At 42.5% G+C, this 21,695-nt stretch overlaps 1 protein-coding gene and 1 non-coding gene across 2 annotated transcripts in view; both read right to left on the bottom strand.

The window, feature by feature from the left end:
* LOC126481919 (collagen alpha-2(IV) chain-like) overlaps positions 1–21,695 on the bottom strand; it is a 197,459-nt gene that overhangs the window by 166,900 nt on the left and 8,864 nt on the right. The gene's annotated exons all lie outside the window — the stretch shown is intronic.
* On the bottom strand, positions 12,734–12,840 carry LOC126482862 (U6 spliceosomal RNA). Its single transcript, XR_007587708.1, has one exon. It is a non-coding gene; the product is annotated as a U6 spliceosomal RNA (small nuclear RNA).

The following is a 21,695-nucleotide window of genomic DNA, read 5'->3' as shown; positions in this document are numbered from 1 at the left end:
GAGTTGGAGTATCGGGTTGATATTGCTCGTGTGTCTGGAGGGGGCCATATTGAACATCTCTGAACTTGTTTTTGAGTGAAAAAAAACCTTTTTAAATACTCTTTGTAATGATGTATAACAGAAGGTTATATTATGTTTCTTTCATTAAATACACATTTTTAAAGTTGTGGTATTCTTTTTGAATCACCCTGTATTTTCCGCGAGACAGAGTAGGTCCCTACATCGGCTCATACCTCGTACAGAATCGTATTAAGTTCTATGCCTGCTAATGTATTCCTCACACAGTTCAATTGTATTTTATTCAGAATGCATATTTAGTGTAAGCGAACCCTTTGGTGTAGTCTCCTTGGGGTTGAAGTAGCACATCCGTGAGCTCTTAGAAAGTCCTTGTAGACTTTCTCTAGGTTTAAGCCCTCTCCGCTTCCTGTGCATGCTACTCCCAAGAGATTGGAGAATTCCACGTTCGTCGATTTGAAGGCTTACGATAAGGAGGATCATACGGTCTGTCTACTCAGTTGTCCGTTAGCAAACTGAGTGTACATTTGGATGATTGAAAAGTGTAACTAAGCCTAGTGCCGTTTGAAATATTCGTATAACTTTATTTTCGAGCTTAATAATACGTAGGTTTCTCTCAATGTCATCATAATTGATCACATTTACGTATAATCCCACGTCCGTGTTTCTGGTCTTCGTCAAGTGATGTGACTTGATGGTTGTCTTTATTACTGGTTTGGTGCATAAGTTCGTTGCGTTTTCCTATAAGTTTAATAAATGCAACAGATACACATAACAGAGACTTTAGTCACCGATAACATACTCCTCGTCACTATTTACAGTAGTCTGCCAACGCTGCGGTACTTCTCGTTTCTGCGACTGTAAAATCACGTGGTTTTGAGGTGAAGAACTGCTCGAGCCATGTTCTGAGATCATTTGTTCGATAGGGACCAGAAAAGGCGAAAATCTGAGGGCGCAAGATCAGCTGAATAAGGAGGGTGCGAAATGACTTCCCAACTAAGCTCTTGTATAGTGCTTTTTATCAGTCTAGCAGAACGTGGGCGGGTGTTATCGTGGGATAGTATCACTTCACATAACATTCCTGGTCGTTGTTTTCGGACTGCGTCTGCAAGACTTCTCGGTTGTTGATAATAAATGTCAGCTCTGATGGTTATGTCTTGGGGAGGCAATTCTTAGTACATCACACTGTTGGTGTTCCACCCGATTCATAACATTATCTTTTGTGGACGCGACCAAGCCTTTGTATGGGGAGTTGCTGCTTTGTTTGGGCTCAATCATTCCTTTCTTTTCCTTATATTAGCATAAAACACCTTTTCTCGACACCAGTAATGATACAGAATAGGAATAGTCAGTGTTGTTTACGAGACAATTGATGACAAGCGAGCAGAGATGAACACCTGCTGATTTTTGTGATTTTGGTTTAGAGCAAGAGGTACCCATACACTCAATTTTCGAACCTTCCTATTGCATGCAAATGTCACACGATGTTGGAATGATTACAGTTCATCACATTTGCCAGTTCTTGAGAACACCGACGTCGATTGTTGTGGATTAATGCGTTTAAAGGATCTTCATCAAATCCCGGAGGTCTTGCTGAACTTGGAGAGTCACTAATGTCAAAACGATCCTCCTTAAAAAGATTAAACCATTTTCTTGCCATGCTCCGTCCAATGGTAATATTCCCAAACACGGTACAAATGTTTCTGAACGCCGCAGCTGCTGTCACCTGTCTACTGAACTCAAACAGAAAAATATTGGAAATGTTCCGGTTCCTCCACTTGGTATTCCATTTTCTACCTTCCACAGCTCCGCTCACTATCTACATATGACAAAATAATAATGTGTAAACTCAAATAGAAACAGTGAACTACAAATAAAAAGTGACGCTCGATAAATAAACCCGTAGCAACCGGAATACCAATAAGAAAAATAAAAACGCTACGAACCTAAGCGCCAACGTAATAGTTGTGAGTGGGTCTGCGGAATTTATGACTGCTTCTGGTTCAGCATAGCCACCATTTTGTTATGTTGGTGAACGGATTACTATTACAAAGTCAAAACAGATACCACGAGAGTGTCTCATTTTTTCTTTCAGCGCTGTAGAAACGTTGCAGTGCTACGTAAATAGCTTGCCGTTGTGTCGTGACGAATAATTGACTGCAGCACCGTCTGGGGACGGGTCGCTTCCGCGTACTACGCCGCCCACACTCGGGGAGGCGCCCGTCTGCAGCTTCGCACATGTTTTTTTTTTTCCTCTTCCTACGCACGAGGGTCACAGTCTGCGGCACTTTTCGCGTACATAAACAGCAACGAACCTCAAGTAGGCCAGACGTCTGTACTCTTTTTTTGGTCGTACGTTGCTCCACTTAGCCACTAAGAGACGAGAAAAAGAGCAACGCTTGCACTTTGCACTTGCCTGCCCCTGAGATAATCCGTTCTGGGCAGTTAATAAACAGATAGCGCCGCATGTGCTCCTAATGTAGACCTACGTCTGTCCCCCGCATACACGCGCGGCCATGCGTCCGAGAGCAGACTTCCGCCTATGACCGCCTTACGTCAGTTTACGAGCTGACCGCAGAACGGCTACAGAGCCATTCCCGTACATGTTACTTCACTCGCGGCTGGCACATGGATTTTATTGCAAACAGACTGAAGAAAATGGTTAGACGTGCTGTCCTCCTTTGGCTAGAGCAAGAGGAATAAAAAAATCGATGTTAAGACCGAATTCAATGTCACACACGTAGAACAGAAAACACCGAGATGACGAAAGTCATGGGATATGTCCTAATATCGTGTCGGACCTCCTTTTGCCCGGCGTATGACAGCACCCCGACGTCGCCTAGACTCAACAAGTCGTTGGGAGTCCTCTGCAGGAAAGTTGAGCCGTTGTGCCTCTATAGTCGTACATAACTGCGAAAGTGTTGCCGGAGCAGGATTTTGTTCACGAACTGACCTCTCGATTATGTCCCGTAAATGTTCGATTGGTGGCCAAATCATTCGCTCGAATTGTCCAGAATGTTCCGCGAACAATTGTTGCCTGGTGACATGGTGCTTTGTCATCTTAACAATCCCATAGTTGTCTTGGAACATGAAGTTCATGAATGGCCGCCAAGTAGCCGAACATAACCATTTCCATCCAATGATCGATACAGCCGGGCAAGAGGACTCAGTACATTCCATGTAAACACAGTCCACACTATTTTGGAGCCACAGCCTGCTTGCACAGTACCCTGTCGACAACTTGGGTCCATGGCTTCGTGGGGTCAGCGCCACACTGGAACCCTACCATCAGCTCTTACCAGCTGAAATAGGGACTCATGTGACCAGGCCACAATTTTTCAGTTGTCTAGGGTTCAACTGAATTGGTCGCGAGCCCGAGAGAGGTGCTGCCGGCGATGTGCTGTTAGCAAAGGTACTCGCGTCTACATTCTGCTTCCATGGCCCATTAACGCCAAATGCCGCCGCACTATCCTAACGGATAGGTTCCTCTCACGTTCCACATTGATCTCTGCGGTTATTTCATGCAACGCTGCTTGTCCGTTAGCACTAATAACTCTATGCAAGCGCCGCTGCTCCCGTTGTTAAGTGAAGGCCTTCAGTCACTGCATTGTTCGTGGTGAAAGGTAATGCCTGAAATTTGGCATTCTCGGCACACTGTTGACACTGTGGGTCTCGGAATATTGAATTCTGTAACGATTTCCGAAATGGAAAGTCCCACCCGTCTAGCTCCAACTACCATTCCGCGTTCAACGTCTGTTAATTCCCATCGTGCGGCCATTACCACGTCGGAAACCTTTTCAAATGAAACATCTGAGTCAATGATAACTCCGCCAAAGCACCGTCTTTTTATACCTTGTGTACGCGATACTACCGCCGTCTGTATATGTACATATCGCTATCCCATGACTTTTGTCACCTCAGAGTACATTTTTTATATATAGGGTAACTATATAGTGCATGAAACGTCTGTAAAAAAATCTGTACAGATAAATGGCAAGGAAAATTTAAGAAATGATACAGTATATGAAACGGAAACTCTCAAAGTTTTTTTTCCCATGTTTATAAACATTTTATGCGTCCACCCTTCGTCAGATGGCACACGTCTAATTCTTCTACTGCCGGCCGGAGTGGCCGAGCGGTTCTAGGCGCTACAGTCTGGAACCGCGCAACCGTTGCGGTCGCGGGTTCGAATCCTGCCTCGAGCATGGATGTTGTGATGTCCTTAGGTTAGTTAGGTTTAAGTAGTTCTAAGTTCTAGGGGACTGAAGACCTGAGAAATTAAGTCCCGTAGTGCTCAGAGCCATTTTAACCATTTAATTCTTCTATTCTACCTGGCCCTGCATATACGGAGTACGAACAGCTGCTGCGATATGGAGCTGCAAGTCTTCGACGTCGTGCAATAGGCGCGGAACACAGCGCTATCCTTGATGTAACGCCATAAGGAAAAATGACAAGGCGTCAAGTCTCGCAAGCGCGGCGGTCACTGGAGTAGCACAAACTCAACGGCTGCAACACGACCTATCCAGTGGCATGGCAACGTCTCATTCAGGTAATTTTGTACACAATCTGCTGGCTGAGGGATCTTCAATTCTGTACTAACTTCATAAGTAGGCTTTTAGGGACTTTGTAACATCACGTCCCAATAGGGGTCCATTATCTTTTCTGACTGGCCCGATCGACTCGAACGTTTTACATCGCACAATCATCATCCTGGAATTTATTGTAATACTTCGCCACATTGTTGTAAACTGGTGATGTCTTGTGAAACTTGTCACAGAAAACTCTTCGCACACTCACTACCTATTGGCAATGAGCAAATTCTAGCACACAAATGATTCTCTGCCTGGTTCGTCGCCATTTTCAGCAACTACGATCGATGGTTGTCTAGACTAACTTGTCGGCACCGTGAAAAAAAATATTTGAGAGTTTTTCTTTCACTTAGTGAGTGATTTTGCTACTGTATGTTAGACATTTACCTATACCTAATTTTTAAAAATATTCTATGGACTTTAAATACTCTATATAATACCACAAATCTGCTAAAATGTTTATCACGCTGCAACTATTTTCAACAGTACTTCACCATGTGACAGACTTTTAGAGTTTAAAATTGTTTATCCGTAATCTTAACGACAGCACTGGACAAAGGAGTTGCAACACTACATCTTTTCAGAGGAGTTCTGTGTAGAGTATCACAATGGACGCATCTGTGTGTGAATTCTCTCTTCAGCACAAGCACTGTCAGACTGCATTCGTCATCATTCAGGTCCAGCATCTGGCGTGGCGGTATGGGGTACCACTGAGTATGTAACATGCTCACCCTGGTTCTGACGTGACTATACCCTATTCTGACTCTCAAAATTTGAAAGTTAAACCTTTTCGTGATGCATAACTCCTCTTGTAGCGACTGCCACTGGCGTTCATCACCGTTATGCTCTCGCCCTTGTTAGTGTGTCACATGACGAATCGTGTAGTTGTTCTTTGGATTTTCTCAAACATCTTCTTTGTTTCTACGTGGTAAGCTCCTAAAAATGGTTCAAATGGCTCTGAGCACTATGGGACTTAACATCTGTGGTCATCAGTCCCCTAGAACTTAGAACTACTTAAACCTAACTAACCTAAGGACATCACACACATCCATGCCCGAGGCAGGATTCGAACCTGCGACCGTAGCGGTCACGCGGTTCCAGACTGAAGCGCCTAGAACCGCACGGCCACAACGGCCGGCGGTAAGCTCCTATACCGAGGAAAAATACCCAAGATCGATAAAGCGATTGTTTTATACGTATTTATTTTGCGGATGAATTACATTTTCCTTGCATTCTTCCAATGAATCTCAGCCTTTTACTTTTACAGTTACTTTTACATTGTCATTGTACTTTAAGTCGGCTAGATGTCATTCCTTGTTACTGTTTCTAGCGACTGATAATAGAATAATAATGGCTCTTTCAACTATTTATGCGTAACACGTACATTTATTTATGCTGCGTCGCTGCTCCAAATTTCGATCCCTTACAGATCTTCCCGCATTTCGCTGCAATTCACTGGCAATGTGATTTCCATACGTGTAAGAATCACATCCGTGAACAGATTATTGGAGTTTTCTGACGTCAGTCACCAGATCATTTGTATATATCATGAACAGTAAATGATCTATAACACATCACGAAGGACTCCTGAGCTTCTGGGTGTTCTAAAGAGTTACAGTTTCCATTTTACGCACAATATTCCGACAACTATCCAGCCGCCGCTTCAGGTGCTGCGAAATTTTCTGTTATGTTTACTAGCTGCATGGACTGTTTGCAGCCCAGTCAAACAGTACATGCAACAATAAAACTCACAGGACCTGACGAGTGCGGCTGGATCGGTTGTCGAAATATTTGCATAAAATGGAAACAACGTCTTGGCAGAACACCTGGGGACACACTAAATCAGTCACGCTGCGAAAACCTAAGAGATCACAGCACTCCTAAAATCATTTTTACATCTTTCGATTTCATCCCGTTTAGAACACTGTGTTAAGTTACATATCTGTTAGAAAGTCCTGAATCCAGGAACAAAGCTAAACCGATATTCCATAATTTCGTATGACTTCTCTAAACGGTAATTAGAAACTGTGTCGAAAACCTTCTGTAAGTCAAAGGCCAAATGTAAGCAGCTTGATTTTATTCACCATCTCACGTGTTTCTCAGTTCTGTTATTGGAACACTTATACTACTTTCCTGTTCGTATTCTGTTGAGAATCGACCAGTGAACGTCGTCCATATTCGTAGCACTGCTGACTCAACACTGCACCCTATGTTGCCTTGTGGCATGCTATACTGGCTCGTAGCCGGAGCTTGCTCTTTGAGTGCACTATCAGTCAGTTACAATACACGTTCTTCGCGTTACAACTTGATCTTAGCACCTCATCTAAGCAACTGCTTTGCTGAAGAAGGCCTTGCATAAATTTCTTTTATTTTCTTCAATGAACACAAAATTTTTGGTTCTGAGGCTACCGGATTTGGTTAGCAATGACCAGCTTCACATCTGTTTTGCAACATGTCCCAATATAATGAAGCCATAGGGACATCTTCATAAGATCCAACGATGCCACTTTGGCTTCATTATATTAGGACATGTCGTAAAACATTACTGAAGATGGTCACTGCTGACCGAAACCGGTACTTCAGGACCAAAAGTTTTGCGATCGTTGACGGAAATAAAAGAAATTTATTCTACACTTCCTGCATCACTGTTTTAATCAGCGACTATGTCGCAGTGTGTGAAGTCCATGCACTTGTCGTAGGTAGCACATCTGATAATTGGCCCTCCAAGTGGAAAATAGACAAAGACTAAACGAAAAATCCCCTATACCCAAGTAGCTACACGTCTATCCATTAAAACTATAGCACAATGAAAACGGCATACAACAAACTTCAAATTGGCATAAAGTGTGCTACATACTTGGATACGCAAATTATTAGCATTTCTGGGAATTTTTTGCAACCGCACAAAGAATGTAGGAGCAATTCCTCCTATAAGGAGTAAACGACAACTGTTTACAACGTATCACAGACGTGCAGGGGAAGCCGAGACGAACAGCTTTAATATAGGACATTTGCGGTCTATCAAGCCGTGAAGTAACCTCAAAGTGGGCTGCAAAAGCCGCCGAAGCTGTAGCGCAAAAGCGTCCCAGATTTTCAATATCCTCTCGCTCTCTTATGCCACCGGATTAGTTGACTGTTTAATTAACATTATTAATTTAAACTATCCCTTGAGGGTAATGAAAGAAAAGACTTATGTAAATATTATACAAAAACTAATTACTTTTAGCTACAGTTTGTATAAAAACACTGTGAGACACAGCGGCCATTGGATACACTTAAACACTTTGTGATATCTTGATCATAATTTTATTATTCCAACATGCCTTACCCGCTTCGACGTTGGTCATTAACAAAGACTAATAAAACACAAAGACAAAACTAGTATCAATAGAAATACAATGCGTATTACATCTTCACCATTAAATAGAATCATGATACGGAAAGTAAAATTTGGTTAAAGCTAACCGAATATTTAATGTTATTATTGTCAGACGAAACTTGTCCCAATGGAAACATGGTATCTAGTCAGCATGCCATAACAACTAGCTCCTTACTCGCATGAAGTGTTAAGTGCCATTGACAAGGGATTGCAGATCGATTCCGTATTTCTGGATTTCCGGAAGGTTTTTGACACTGTACCATACAAGCGGCTTATAGTGAAATAGCGTGCTTATGGAATATGGCCTCAGTTATGTGATTGGATTCGTAATTTCCTGTCAGAGAGGTCACAGTTCGTAGTAACTGACGGAAAATCATCGTGTAAAACAGAGGTGATTTATGGCGTTCCCCAAGGTAGTGTTATAGACCCTTTGCTGTTCCTTATCTGTATAAACGATTTGGGAAACAATGTGTACGGCCGTCTTAAGTTGTCTGTAGATGACACTGTCGCTTATCGACTACTAAAGTCATCAGAATATCAAAACAAATTGCAAAATGATTTAGAAAATATATCTGAATGGTGCGAAAATTGGCAGTTGATCCTAAATAACGAAAAGTGTGAGGTCATCCACATGAGTACTAAAAGGAATTCTTTAAACTTCGTTTACACGAAAAATTAATCAAATCTAAAGGCCGTAAATTCAACTGAATACCTATGAATTACAATTACGAACAACTTAAATTGGAAGGAACACATAGAAAATGTTGTGGGGAAGGCTAACTAAAGACTGCGTTTTATTGGCAGGACACTTAGAAAATGTAACAGATCTACTAAGAAGACTGCCTACACTACGCATGTCCGTCCTCTTTTAGAATACTGCTGCGCGGTGTGGGATCCTTGCCAGATAGGACTGACGGAGTACATCGAAAATGTTCAAAGAAGGACAACACGTTTTGTATTATCGCGAAATATGGGAGAGAGTGTCACTGAAATGATACAGGATTTACTCGGTACTCACAAACTCACTGATCAATACCGGTAGGGTACTTCCTGTTGATATAGAATCATAAAATTTGGCAAGAAGCAAGATTTCACTGTACAACTAAAATAAAAAATCCGAGAACTGTTAATCTGTAATTGAAGTACGCGAAAAAAATATTTTTTGACTTTTGTTCTCCGTTTGTCTGCCTGTCCTTTTTTTAATAACTGGGAGAGGTATCAAGTTGAAACTTATGTCAAACACTGATATCTATGTTTCCTTGGCGGAGTAATTAATTTAAGCTTCTAGATCAGTGCAGTCAAGCGGTAAGGCCATACAAGTCACATATTTCGATACTCTCGGACTCTCTCATCAAAACCTATAAATGAACTACTTACAGCCTACACATACACCTCGGGCCCGATGGCCTAGCGGAAAAACGCGTGCCCGGGCACCAAGCAGTCGCGGGATCTAATATCGCGTAGCAGGAGCAGAGATGACGTCAGACGTGATCCTCTTTTTTTTTTTTTTTTTTAGTGTGTACTCAATTTAGCTATCGGCCATACATAGTGACAATGTACACATAATTGAATAAACAAACACAGAAATGCATATTTACAAGAATAAAAAGCTTAACTGTTACAGTTTTGTACATACTGTTTTAAAAATTGTATTGAATTGAATTGGAAAATAATTAAAAGTGTCTTGGCATACAATTCACACCAATTCTGAAAATATCTTCATCAGCAAGACATATTTATAATTGGCGTACACCATTAAAACCTACAGATTGTGACCAGTACTCTTGATGAAGTTAACGATCACTTTATATAGACGAACGTCTTTAGTACACAAAAGAGAAGAAGCTGATTGAGGAAGATGGTAGCCCATACTCAGCAATGTCTTCAAAAAGACCAACCGTTCACGGTCAATTTTGGGGCACATAAATAAGATGTGGTTGACACCAGCTTCCGACTCAGGATCACACTCACATGCTGGTGGACTGTAAACGTTGATCCGATATAGATGTGGGAAAGAGGCATGATTGTAGCGGAGTCTTACGATGGTAGAAATCGTGGATCGGTCCAGATGTGTCCTCATGAACAACGGCTGTGAAGGAATCCGAGGTTGTAGCACTGCGTAATAACCGCCTTTTGTCTGTTGAGAAACGTTCCACATTTCCTGCCGTTGTTGTCTTGCGTGATCCTTGACTGCACGTAAGTAGTCTGTATAAGGAAGGTGCAGATCCAGGACGGTGCCTAACGTTGCCGCTTGTTTGGCTAATGCATCAACTTCATCATTATAGAGGATACCAGAGTGGGAAGGTACCCACAACAAATGGATCGTCCGGCCCGTGCGTGTGCTGCTAATATATTCAGATATCACATCCAAGATATAACTGTTGGTCGTTTTGTTCCATCGACTGTACTGAAGAACGCTTTGCGAGTCAGATACTATCAATATCTTGCGGAAGGAAGTGCTAGAGACAAACTTAACTGCTTCCAAAACTGCCACTGTCTCCGCAGTAAAAATAGAAGTGTTCGTAGGCAGTTTGAAGGTTTTGCGGGTCTGGATCTGAGGGCAGAAAAAAGCGCATCCTGTACACTCTTCTTGCGGAATTTTGGAGCCATCAGTATATACACAGAGAAAACCCGGCCATTGTGCTTGAACGAGACGATTGAAGCCAACGTTGACATTAGTACTGTCCAGCCAGGTCGTACTTAAATAATGGACTGGGATCTGGGAGCAGAGCGTTTGAAGATCATATTCAAAAACAGGTAGATGCGCTGAACGCCGTATAGAATGTATGACAGGTGACCAAGTGTCAAAGCTGGCACAAACGGCTGGCACTTTATTCCTTCTGTGGGATGCAATCCACAGTCGATAAATGCAGTCTCTATTTTGATAGACGGAACTGTCCATAATGGCCATGCCTTGAATGTAGAATTTGTCCGATAACATTTGGCGCCTAATGCTCAAGGGCATCTCCCCTGCTTCTATTAAAAGGGCGTTGGTGGGCGCCGATCGCATGGCTCCAAGACAGGTACGAATGGCTCTATATTGAAGAGTATCTAATTTGGAGAGATGAATCTTTGACGCAGTGTGGTAGAATTGACAGCCATAGTCTAATCGAGATCGAATTATCCCTCGGTACATGGCGAGTAAAACACTCTGGTGCGCTTCCCACCAGACACGAGTGAGTGATCTGATTACATTTAAACCTTCTTCACACTTGGTAACGGTGGGTCGGATGTGGGGCGCCCAGCTTAACCGAGAGTCAAAAATCATCCCCAGAAATCGAACGTGAGATTTTATTTGAAAGGTGTACTTGCCACAGGTAATGTGATCTTCAGTGCGAGCTGTCGTCGACTTGGAGAAGGGAACGACTGCTGATTTCTCAGCCGAAATCTCCAGCCCATTGATAGAGAGCCACTCATCGATGTGTGCGATGGTTGTGGTTAATGCCGTTTTGGCCTGAAGATATGAAGCAGCAGTAGAATAAACACATATATCATCAGCATACTGTAGGATTTTTGTGGGGGGAGTAATTATGCGTTCTAGGTCGTGCGTATATAGAGTATACAGGAGAGGACTTAAAATTGCACCTTGCGGTAAGCCCTGGGAGACATAAAAAGGTCCGATAATGGTACCTTTGAAACGGACGTAGATCGTTCTTTGAGTAATCAGGGTACTGATACCGTAGATCATCCGTGAAGGAATTCCGAATCCTGCCAGCTTGTCCAAGAGTATCGGTATTTGTACGTGATCATATGCACCCTTAACGTCAAGAAAAGCTGCCACTACTGTCTCTTTCGTTTGAATATATCCATATTACGCAAAAACAGGTTATCCATGTTCCCTTTGCCTTTTCTGAAGCCGTATTGACTCCGAGGCAACAAATTACTTTTTTCAAGCCACCATTCTAGTCTCCTTTTTACCATTCGTTCCAGTGTTTTTGCAACACACGACGACAAGGCAATAGGTCTATAATTAGTACCGACATTTGGATCTTTACCACGTTTGAGAATTGGAATTATTACTTGCGTCGTCCATGTTGATATGAGGTCTTTCTTCATCCAGTACTGATTAAAAATGTTCAAGAGAAAGTCTTTCGCTTCTATAGGCAGGTGTGCAAGCATAGAGTAATGTATATGATCAATGCCAGGGCAACTGTCGCTCGATACGTTAATAGCTTCGTTGAGTTCTTCTATAGAGAAAGGACGAAGGAGAACAATATAGCGGTCTTCTTCAGCAGGGAACCGATGGTTTAAAAATGGCACCGTGGGAGGAGCGATTGTATCTATGAATTCCTCTAAACAGGCCGTGGTAGCAGGAGGGGAGGAAGACAGTCTTCTTGTTCTAAAAGCTTTTATTTTATGCCAGATGCTTGCCATACTGGTTTCATTATTTAGGGACAGGCAAAATTGTTTCCAACTGTCCTTCTTGGTTTTCTTCAGGAATTTGGTAACTCGCGCATTCACTTTTTGTACATCCAAGAAGTTGTCCAATGAAGGATTCTGACGATAGGTTTTCAAGGCGAGTCGTCGCTTCGCAACTTCCCGAGAGCACTCAGAATTCCACCAAGGAGGAGAACGGTGCTTCATTACTGTAAACTCTTTTTTCTTAGAGATGCTGATGCCAGCTGCGACGTTCATAGCATTGAGTAAAACTGGGTATGCATCTTCGTCCCGTAAGTCACGTCTCGTATTTGCGAGTGCCCGCCGAACCGTTTCCTTATAAGAAGCCCAATTGGCTTCCTTGATTTTCCACAAAAATGTGTAACGGTTCACGATTTTGCGTGTCATCCTTGCGCAGGGGCCATGCTAATCTTCTCTGTATCGTTCCAATTTTAGTATATGTACCGCCAAAGCGAGTACGACGTGATCCTTGGAAGCGAGTATTAGGGGTGCACGTCGACTGCAGCCGGGCGGCGCGTCGACATGTGTGTGTCTGGCGCGTGGCCGTCGGCGTGTTTGCGTCCTCACACAGAAATTATCAAAGCGAGAGGAACCTTGACCGGCGGCTTGCGTGGTCCACACTGCCAAAATAGCCAAATATCGGTCGTTATGTAAATGCATCTCCGGCTAGGGCGGAGGTGGGAAGCGGTCACGTGCTCGACTTCCTTCGCACTGTCTGCAGGCCTGGCTGCTGCTGGTGCTTTCAACGGCTGCAAAACATGTCCAAATCGTCTCCTGACAGTGATGGCACGTCTCAGCGGAGGCTCGTCATCTTTTCGGAAAAATAACATTAGGAAGTATTTTTATGTGAAACTTTACAACAAGCTCTCGGCACATTCGAGCACAAGTAAAGCGTACCCGAAGAGTGCTCGAATGTGCCGAGAGCTTGTTGTAAAGTACCCGAAGAGTTCGATTGCAAAGTTGGAAGATTATTAACGGGAAAAGTTCTTGCAAATGTTTAATTTCGTAGTCGCCGACAGGTAACTGATGATTTTAGAAAATCGGACTGTCTTATTACATACAGTACGTTATTTTGGAAAATGTCGTTGAAGCTGTTTTGCGCGCAAGCAAATGCGTAAGTCACCTCTGCACGTTAATGACACTCAAAACGGCCAAGTTTTTCACGAATATAGACGACGGCTTTGACAAAGTGGACAGCAGTTCCTTCTGGAGTGATAATCAGCCTCGTACATCACTCACAACAAGATGACTAAGCAAATTCAGAGGCTTTAGCTCGAGATTGGATGGCGCTTAAGGCGTTGGTCGATCCCTGGCAATCCAGCAACGTAACTATGGAAAAAATATATATTGTACGTATACCTCCGTCAACGTTTTTGAGAACCTGGTCATAATGTATTGACCACTGTGCTATCTCAACTGGTGAGGTCCGCAGCTCGTGGTCTAGTGGCTACCGTTGCTGCCTCTGGATGTCACCGTCCAGGTTCGATTCCCGGCCGGGTTGAGGATTTTCTCTGCCCATGGACTGGGTATTTGTTTTGTCCTCATCACTGCATCATCATCATCAACATCACTCGTGACAGTGGGTGGATTGGACTGTGTAAAAATTTGGACGTCGTATGGGCGCTGACGACCGCGCAGTTGAGCGCCGCACAAACCAGACATCATCGTCAGCTGGTGAAGCATGAACACGACCTACGTATGCTAATATTAACTGTAAAGTGACACGACATTGGAACATCTCCTTTCAAAATTATAAGCTCAATTCGGCTATTTTCTACTACCCTTCACGCTAGCCGAACTAGGTGACGGCCGGCCGAAGTGGCCGTGCGGTTCAAGGCGCTGCAGTCTGAAACCGCAAGACCGCTACGGTCGCAGGTTCGAATCCTGCCTCGGGCATGGATGTTTGTGATGTCCTTAGGTTAGTTAGGTTTAACTAGTTCTAAGTTCTAGGGGACTAATGACCTCAGCAGTTGAGTCCCATAGTGCTCAGAGCCATTTGAACCATTTTTTTGAACTAGGTGACGCAATGGGAAGACATTGGACTCGTATTCGGGACGACAGCGGCGCCCGCCTATCTACAGTTGTTATTTTACTGACTCCTCTTAATTGTTTAACATAAATGTCAGGATGGTTCCTTCGAAAGGACAGGGCCGACTTCCGTTCCGAGACCGAGATTGTATCCCGTCTTTAAAGTCCTCCTCGTCCAACTGGATGTTAAACTCATTTCTCCCTTTTTACTTCCTTTCGTTCCATTGTAAATTTCAGAGAGGAACACTTCAGTAAAATTACGCAGCTTTTATATTTCCACTTAATGCTATCTTACAGAATTATATATGGAGTGAATCACATTAATGAAACAAAATTTTCATTCTTCAGTAGCTCATCGTAACATCGACTTGTAGTCCACTATGTAACTCTTTTAGTACCATTGGTTTCTGCCTGCAACCACCATTTTATTATTATTTTTTGATGTACCAATGCCTTTTAGTATGAAACTACTGTTGTAAGATAGAGACATCAAATGTTACACTGACGTACTCCTGCGACTATATTGCGTTGTAGTAGTCATTTACAGCGTTTAAATCGACAGTCGCCACGGAGGTTGTTTCAGGTGATTGTAGGAGTTTGTGACATGCGCTTTTTTTTTTACCGTGGTTACATTGTGGGGATCATTGTCAGTGAAAGGAACTATATTGTAACGTAAATTTGAGTTTGTACTCTTGATTTTACGAGTGGTCTCGAAATGAAACCACTGAGACAGTATATAGTTTTCATACAAAATTTATTAAATTTCAGGTCCAATTTTTGATTTTTATTGAAAACTAATTTGTATCAGGCGTTATGAGTTCATGGACATTTCTAGATGTGGACTGTGTCTGGCAAAAAATCCTAATTTGCATTCAAATATATCACACGAAATGATGAGTGGTTGAAACTTGTATGTCCTAGTGGTTCCAAAGAGAAACCACCTCCTTAAAGCAATTGATTGTTTACTTTTTGCCCGTTTCTTCTTGTATCCGTTGCCTAATACGATAGTAAGGTTAATTTTGCGAAAAATTTTAAAATTATATTTTACGAATTCATTCTTGTATTGATTGGTTAGTACGGTAATAAAGGATACTGTTATGTTTTCATATTCTTGCGACGAAAATGGTCGAGCAGTATCAGAGGTTCTCGATTCGCATTCGGGAAGAGCGTGGTTCAAATTCCAAACGGACTTCAAGACTTGGGTTTTTCCCAGTTTCCCTAAATCGCTTAAAGACAGCGCCGGGATGGCTTATGAAGAGAACACGTTCGACTTCTTCCTCATCCTTGTCGATGGAACGTTAAATCATAATCTCCGTTCCCTGATGTAAATTGGAAAGCAAATGCACCGAGGTAGTTCCTTGCTGGATACCAAGAACTAAATAAGACGAAGACTACGATCTGTTGGATGGAGGGTAATATACAAGGTGAAAAAAAACTACATTTGAAAAATTTTAGAGTTTTGAGAGGAGATAAAAAGAAACATCATTGTTATATGACAAATGTCACAAGTGTATCGTTTCCCCTCCCCCCCCCCCCCCCTTGGAGCCCGTAAAGATTTTGATGCTAGTGATGTTCAGAGACAGACTTCAATATGCCGTGTGCCTATCGGCGTCTCGCACACCAAACGCTTCACCCCCCCCCCCCCCCCTACCCTCCCTCCCCCACCCCACATGAAGGTAAATCCATACGAGGGCAGAAAAATCTCTAAATGTTCATCACACGGTAGTTTGAACACCTTCTCTGAACATCACAACCGTCAAAACCTTCAGGAAATGATCCTAGTGTGACATTTTTGTCACGTAAAACATGTTTCTTTTTATCTCCTCTAATCACTCCAATAAAATTTCGTATACGTAGGTTTCTAACATCCTATACAGGGTGAACAAGATCTCTACTGAAAACCTGTCAGAGGTGCTACTACGGATCTAAACAAGGGAAAAAAAATAACAACTGAACATGGGCTCTAAAATGCATACGTTAAGAGTTATGAGCAGTTGTTTATCTTCCCTACTGTGGAACACCTCTCTTCTGTTGAACAAGTGCTCTTAGTTGTCAAGGAATGCGTATCAGAAAAAATTTTTGCTGGACATTTTTCTTGTTTTGGTCCATACTACCTCCTTCTAAAATATGACAAGTAAAAAGCTAGCAGTAGAAAAGATGTGTTTCGCAGTATCGAATGAACAGGCACTCTTAGCTCTTAAGATATGGATATTAGAGCTCGCGTTTAATAGACTTTTTTTCTTGTTTTGGACCATAATACCATCTCTGATAGTTTGTCAGTGGAGAGAGCTCGCGTTTAATAGACTTTTTTTCTTGTTTTGGACCATAATACCATCTCTGATAGTTTGTCAGTGGAGCCTGGTTCACCCAGTGTACGAGAATATCTGGAATTTTGCTCTAACCGTCTTTACTTTGACTCTACAGCCTTGGGCAATCACCAGTCATTAGATCAGGGTGTTGTCTTCGCCTGTGGTAGTCACATCAGTCCACTTTGCACTGTTGTGACGTAAAGACGGCCGCGCCACTGTCTGTTTGCGCCATAGAAGAATAGCGTTACGCAATCCGTTGTTTTGTGATGTAAAGGTGCACCAGCGGGGGAAATTCATAGAAGATTTTCAGCACGTACGAGGACAATGTCTTGTGACAGTGAAGTGTTTATCGTGGGACTGAACAGTTCGAAAGTGGACGAACGAGTGTGAAGGGAGAGAAAAGGGTGGGTCGTCAAGCCGTATCCACGTACCGCCGAGAACACCACTCAGACGCTTCAGACGCAATGTTCCGGCGTGTGGGAACATCCTGCATAATGTCCCAATCTCGCTCTGTCGGACGACCATCTGTTCGGTCCACTTAAAGATGCTTTAAGAGGCCATCTGTTCAGCTTCAGTTAACAGATGAAGGAAGCGGTGGGTGCATACGTGGCCTGCTGCGCAACAGAAAACGTTTTTGCAAAGGGTATCAGAAAGACTGTGCAGCGGTGGACCAAGTGCATTGAAATGCGGGGTCACTATATTGAAAAATGATATCAGTACTGATTGTGTACTCCTGTTGTAATAAATTATAAATATTCATTGCAGATACTTATTGACTTACCCATGTATATTTATCAATAATCCACTACAGTTCCGTAAGGAGAAGAATGTCTGTAAGTATTAAGGCAGAAGAAACGATAACCATTATTCTCTAAAACTGCCTTCCCTTAGAATGTATAAGTAAATCTATTTAATCTTTGATATCTTTTCCAGTTACATAAAATGCCTGCCAGAAACAAAGCTTACATTTGCAATTTAGTAAAATTCTTTCACTGAACTAAATATTTTTACTGTAATGGTCAGAAGCAGTAATACAGGGTTTTTCAAAAAGACCCATCCGATTTCACACGACATCTTCTACAGGAGTGGAAATATAAACTTGGTGTACATTTTGACGTACACGTCGAAATCAAAAGTTTATGTTGGTTATTTTTATAAGTTGTTGGTTCATGTGGTCGCCGGCAAGGATTTACGTGGTGCAGCTAGCTCCTTCATTCACAGCTCAATGAGCACCGACTTGGGATGGCGACAGCCCAGAAACAGTGTTTCGCGTTCGCTGTTCGTCAGGTGCAATGCACATACAGCTGTGCGTTGTTTTTGCGGAAAAGACGCCTATAAGAATCGGGAACCTAGTTACGCCGGATATGTGCCTTTTTACAAAACTGCGAGACAACGCCGAAAATTTTTCAGTAGCACTGATCTTCTCTTAACGATGAGCTACGTCAACGATAGATATACTATAAGGAGCACCATTGTCTCATCGACGAAAGGTACTTGTAAAAACATCTTGTACTTTACTATCAATCATGCTGAATAGCCTGTAAGGTAATTCATTCCATGTCATTACGATCTACCGTACAAAATGATCCCTGGAACACGAAACAAACTAAACAGAACCAACGAGCGAGACGAAAACTTCTTTGAAAACGGAACTGTTTTGTGCGACCCGTCAGTTGGGTGGTGAGTCCTGCAGTTGTCTCTGCGACAGTGTTTACGATGTTTTTATCTACCATTGAAGAAGAGATCCGAGGAGGCTGCGCCAGCGACCCGGAAGATGGCCGTGTCCTCTGCTGGCCCTGATAACAAGTCGCCCACTGCCGCGCCCCACCAAGCAGCTAAAGCCTTTCATCCGTCTTCTAGGTCCACGTGTTTCATCTGGCCGCCAACTACCGAGTTTCTGCAAGACTCTTCCCGAAATTATTCATACTTCTCCATTACTGGAACTCTCTTCGTGCCACCCTGTTCAAGATTAACCCTTTCCTGCCCAGTGAGACTTAAAAGTCTCTTCCTCTTTACAGGCTCATAAAACAGTATGGAGTCGAATTCATGCATCTGAATCCTGTCTGGACATATGTGCCCCTTTGCTGCAGCACAGAAACTTGTTCGCTGTGATAGTTCAACATCTCTGCCCACAGATGGCAGTAAAAGATAGTACTTGTCCATTATGCCGTAATAAATTTTTCCTACCTGAGTCCTAACAAAGTTTCAAAACCTTTTTCCATATTTACTTATTTACTTTCGTACGATTTTTAAACACAAAATTAAATATAATACAGACAATAACACATTTAATTTACAGACAGACATCTAAATTTTTAATATAATCAACTGCGTCATTCGTTGCATCAGGAAGTCGTCGAAAGTACCACGATAGACCCCAGCACTTTTCAAGAGGAGTCGGACGACATATAACTTCCCCCTGCATACATCACAAGTATTGACCATGAGGAGAAAATTCGAGAAATTAGAGCTAATAGCTAGCTTGCGAAGTATGATGTAGATGTAAATGGGACCATGTGGCGAACGGTTCTCCTGGCTGCTCCACAATTATAATTTGGCTATAGAGCCTTACCCTATCCATGAAGAGAGTCCACGCTTCTGTCATGACTGGTGCATTTTCAGTTAAACATTGTCCGTGTTCTGCGAAACTGGTCAAACGCAGGGGTTTCTTTTCTTATGCAGGACAATTTCTGGCAATGTGGAGGGACAGCCTCTGTCCAGTCTCGTTCCCATAAGAAATGAAACGTGTGCAGTTCCATGGCTGTATCCGTGGATGCTTTTCTTGATTGAAGCCGGTTTCTTTCTAGGGTAGCCGAATCTTGATGGATAGGGAGTTGCGGGCTGTCTTATAAGCGTTTAAAAGCACGGAGCAGAACTGCTTTTCGTCAAAGTCCAGGGACGGAGTGTGGCTCAATATGGACAGCCATTCGACAGTTGTTGATCTTAGCGTACCGATGATAATTCTCATTGTGTTGTTCAACTGTACTTCGAGAGTTTATGTACGTATCCACTGTTGAGCCATACAGGAGCATCACCGTATTCCTCAGAGGAGTCCAAGTGCTGAATTGCGCAGCATTTCGGCAGCGGAGCCTCAGATTATTTCGCACAGCTTATGTAGGATGTTGCTCCTAGTTCGTATCTTCGCAGCGGTGTTTTCCAAATGCTTTTTGTAGGGTAGTGCCCGGTCCAAAGTAACCTATTTCCATAAGCGTTACGAAGTAATGCATCTGATCATAAATGATGATTATATCCTGATGGCATTCAGAAGTCCCACTTGTGTTTCGTACATAACTTTAAAAAATATATGTATGACAAAGCACTATTCTATTTTCAGATTCTTTAGTAACATTCTCCCCAAATTTTAAATATTTTGGCACAGTATTTTACAATTTGGGTGGGAAAGAGTTCAGTGTAATTTGAGCCCCATTAGATAGGGGGCTTAATCGGAAAATTTGCTTTTCAGGTACATATGTACTAAGACGTTTCACAATTATATCGCAGAAAGCTCGTTTGAGAACACATGTTTACTGCACCGCTTCTACTTCTGTAGTCTTATTACTTTCATCCATATCAGTATACGCCCTGAATATCGTACAAAAGTGATTTTTTTACTACTTTATTCCCCAAGACCAACGTTTTAGCAAGTATTAGCTTTTTTGAGTCATCAGTATTCTGACTGGTTTGTCGCGGCCCGCCACAAATTCCTCTCTTGTGCCAACCTCTTCATCTTAATGTACCATTTGCACCTTACGTCTTCAATTATTTTTTGGATATTTTCCAACACCTGTCTTCTTCTACAGTTTTTACCTTCCACAGCTCCCTTTAGTACCATGAAAGTTATTCCTGACGTCGTAACACACGTCCTGTCATCCTGTTCCTTCTCCTTAGCTTAATGCGGGTAATTTCATTTAGATCAGAATGAGGATAGAGGCAATATAGAGCATATTAAAAGCTAAAAGTACCGTTTTTCCGATTTTGTCAGCACAAACTATATTTAACTGCAACTACCAACTTTTAGAAGGAGACCAACACACTACTCAAGCTGCGGTAGACTCTATTCCGGTAAAAGATTTCTTGGGACAGGCAACTTGCGAAAGAGACTATGTGGAGAGTAGACAACTATTACAGTGTAAAAACTTTCAGAATCAAGCTGAAATATGAGATTGAACGATGTACTAGAAACACAACTGTATTTGCAGCTGGTCTGTCTACTCAATGGAAAAGGGACGTCAGATAAAATGTAGCTTTTCATGTCAGATGCTGTATAACTGAGTTAAGTTGATCTACTGCTTTAAAAAATTACGCAGGACCAATAAGTTTCATAAAGCTTTTCCGCTGCTTGCGTGAACAGAACCAGTCAGGGAGCAAATCCTGCTAGTATCAGCTGCAGATAGCTGTCGCATGATAGGCTTCATCGCTAAATATAGTGGCAAATCGTTTGCCTCAGCTATTTGGCCGAAAAGGGAGAAGTAGGTAGTGGTGCACAATTTATGATAAGAGTAAGTGAGCCAAGTGGGACTGTTGTTGGATTTGCTCAGAGGTTAAAGGCTATGTAGGTACTTCATGCAATTTGTGTAGCCATTCATAAAATTATAAAGACTATAATAAGCTATCGGTCATCAATGACAAACGCCCATAGTGTTTCCCATCTTACAACTATATCTACCTTCCGCAAGACACCGTGCGGTATGCGGTGCAGTCTACTTCTCGTACTTCCTTCTTCCAGTAGCAACGGTGCGTAGGGGAGAAGGAGTGTCAGTAAATCTCCATATAAGCGCTAATTTCCCTGTGGTCTTTTATTGAGTCTTGCTGTTGTTGTTGTGGTCATCAATCCTGAGACTGGTTTGATGCAACTCTCCATGCTACTCTATCCTGTGCAAGCTTCTTCATCTCCCAGTACCTTCTGCAGCCTACATCCTTCTGAATCGGCTTAGTGTGTTCATCTCTAGGTCTCCCTCTACGATTTTTACCCTCCAC

The sequence above is a fragment of the Schistocerca serialis genome, chromosome 5, assembly GCF_023864345.2.
Source record: "Schistocerca serialis cubense isolate TAMUIC-IGC-003099 chromosome 5, iqSchSeri2.2, whole genome shotgun sequence".
In the NCBI taxonomy this organism is placed as follows: Eukaryota; Metazoa; Arthropoda; class Insecta; order Orthoptera; family Acrididae; genus Schistocerca; species Schistocerca serialis.
The sequence above is the reverse complement of the archived record's forward strand: the minus strand, read 5'-3'. Positions and strand labels throughout refer to the sequence as shown.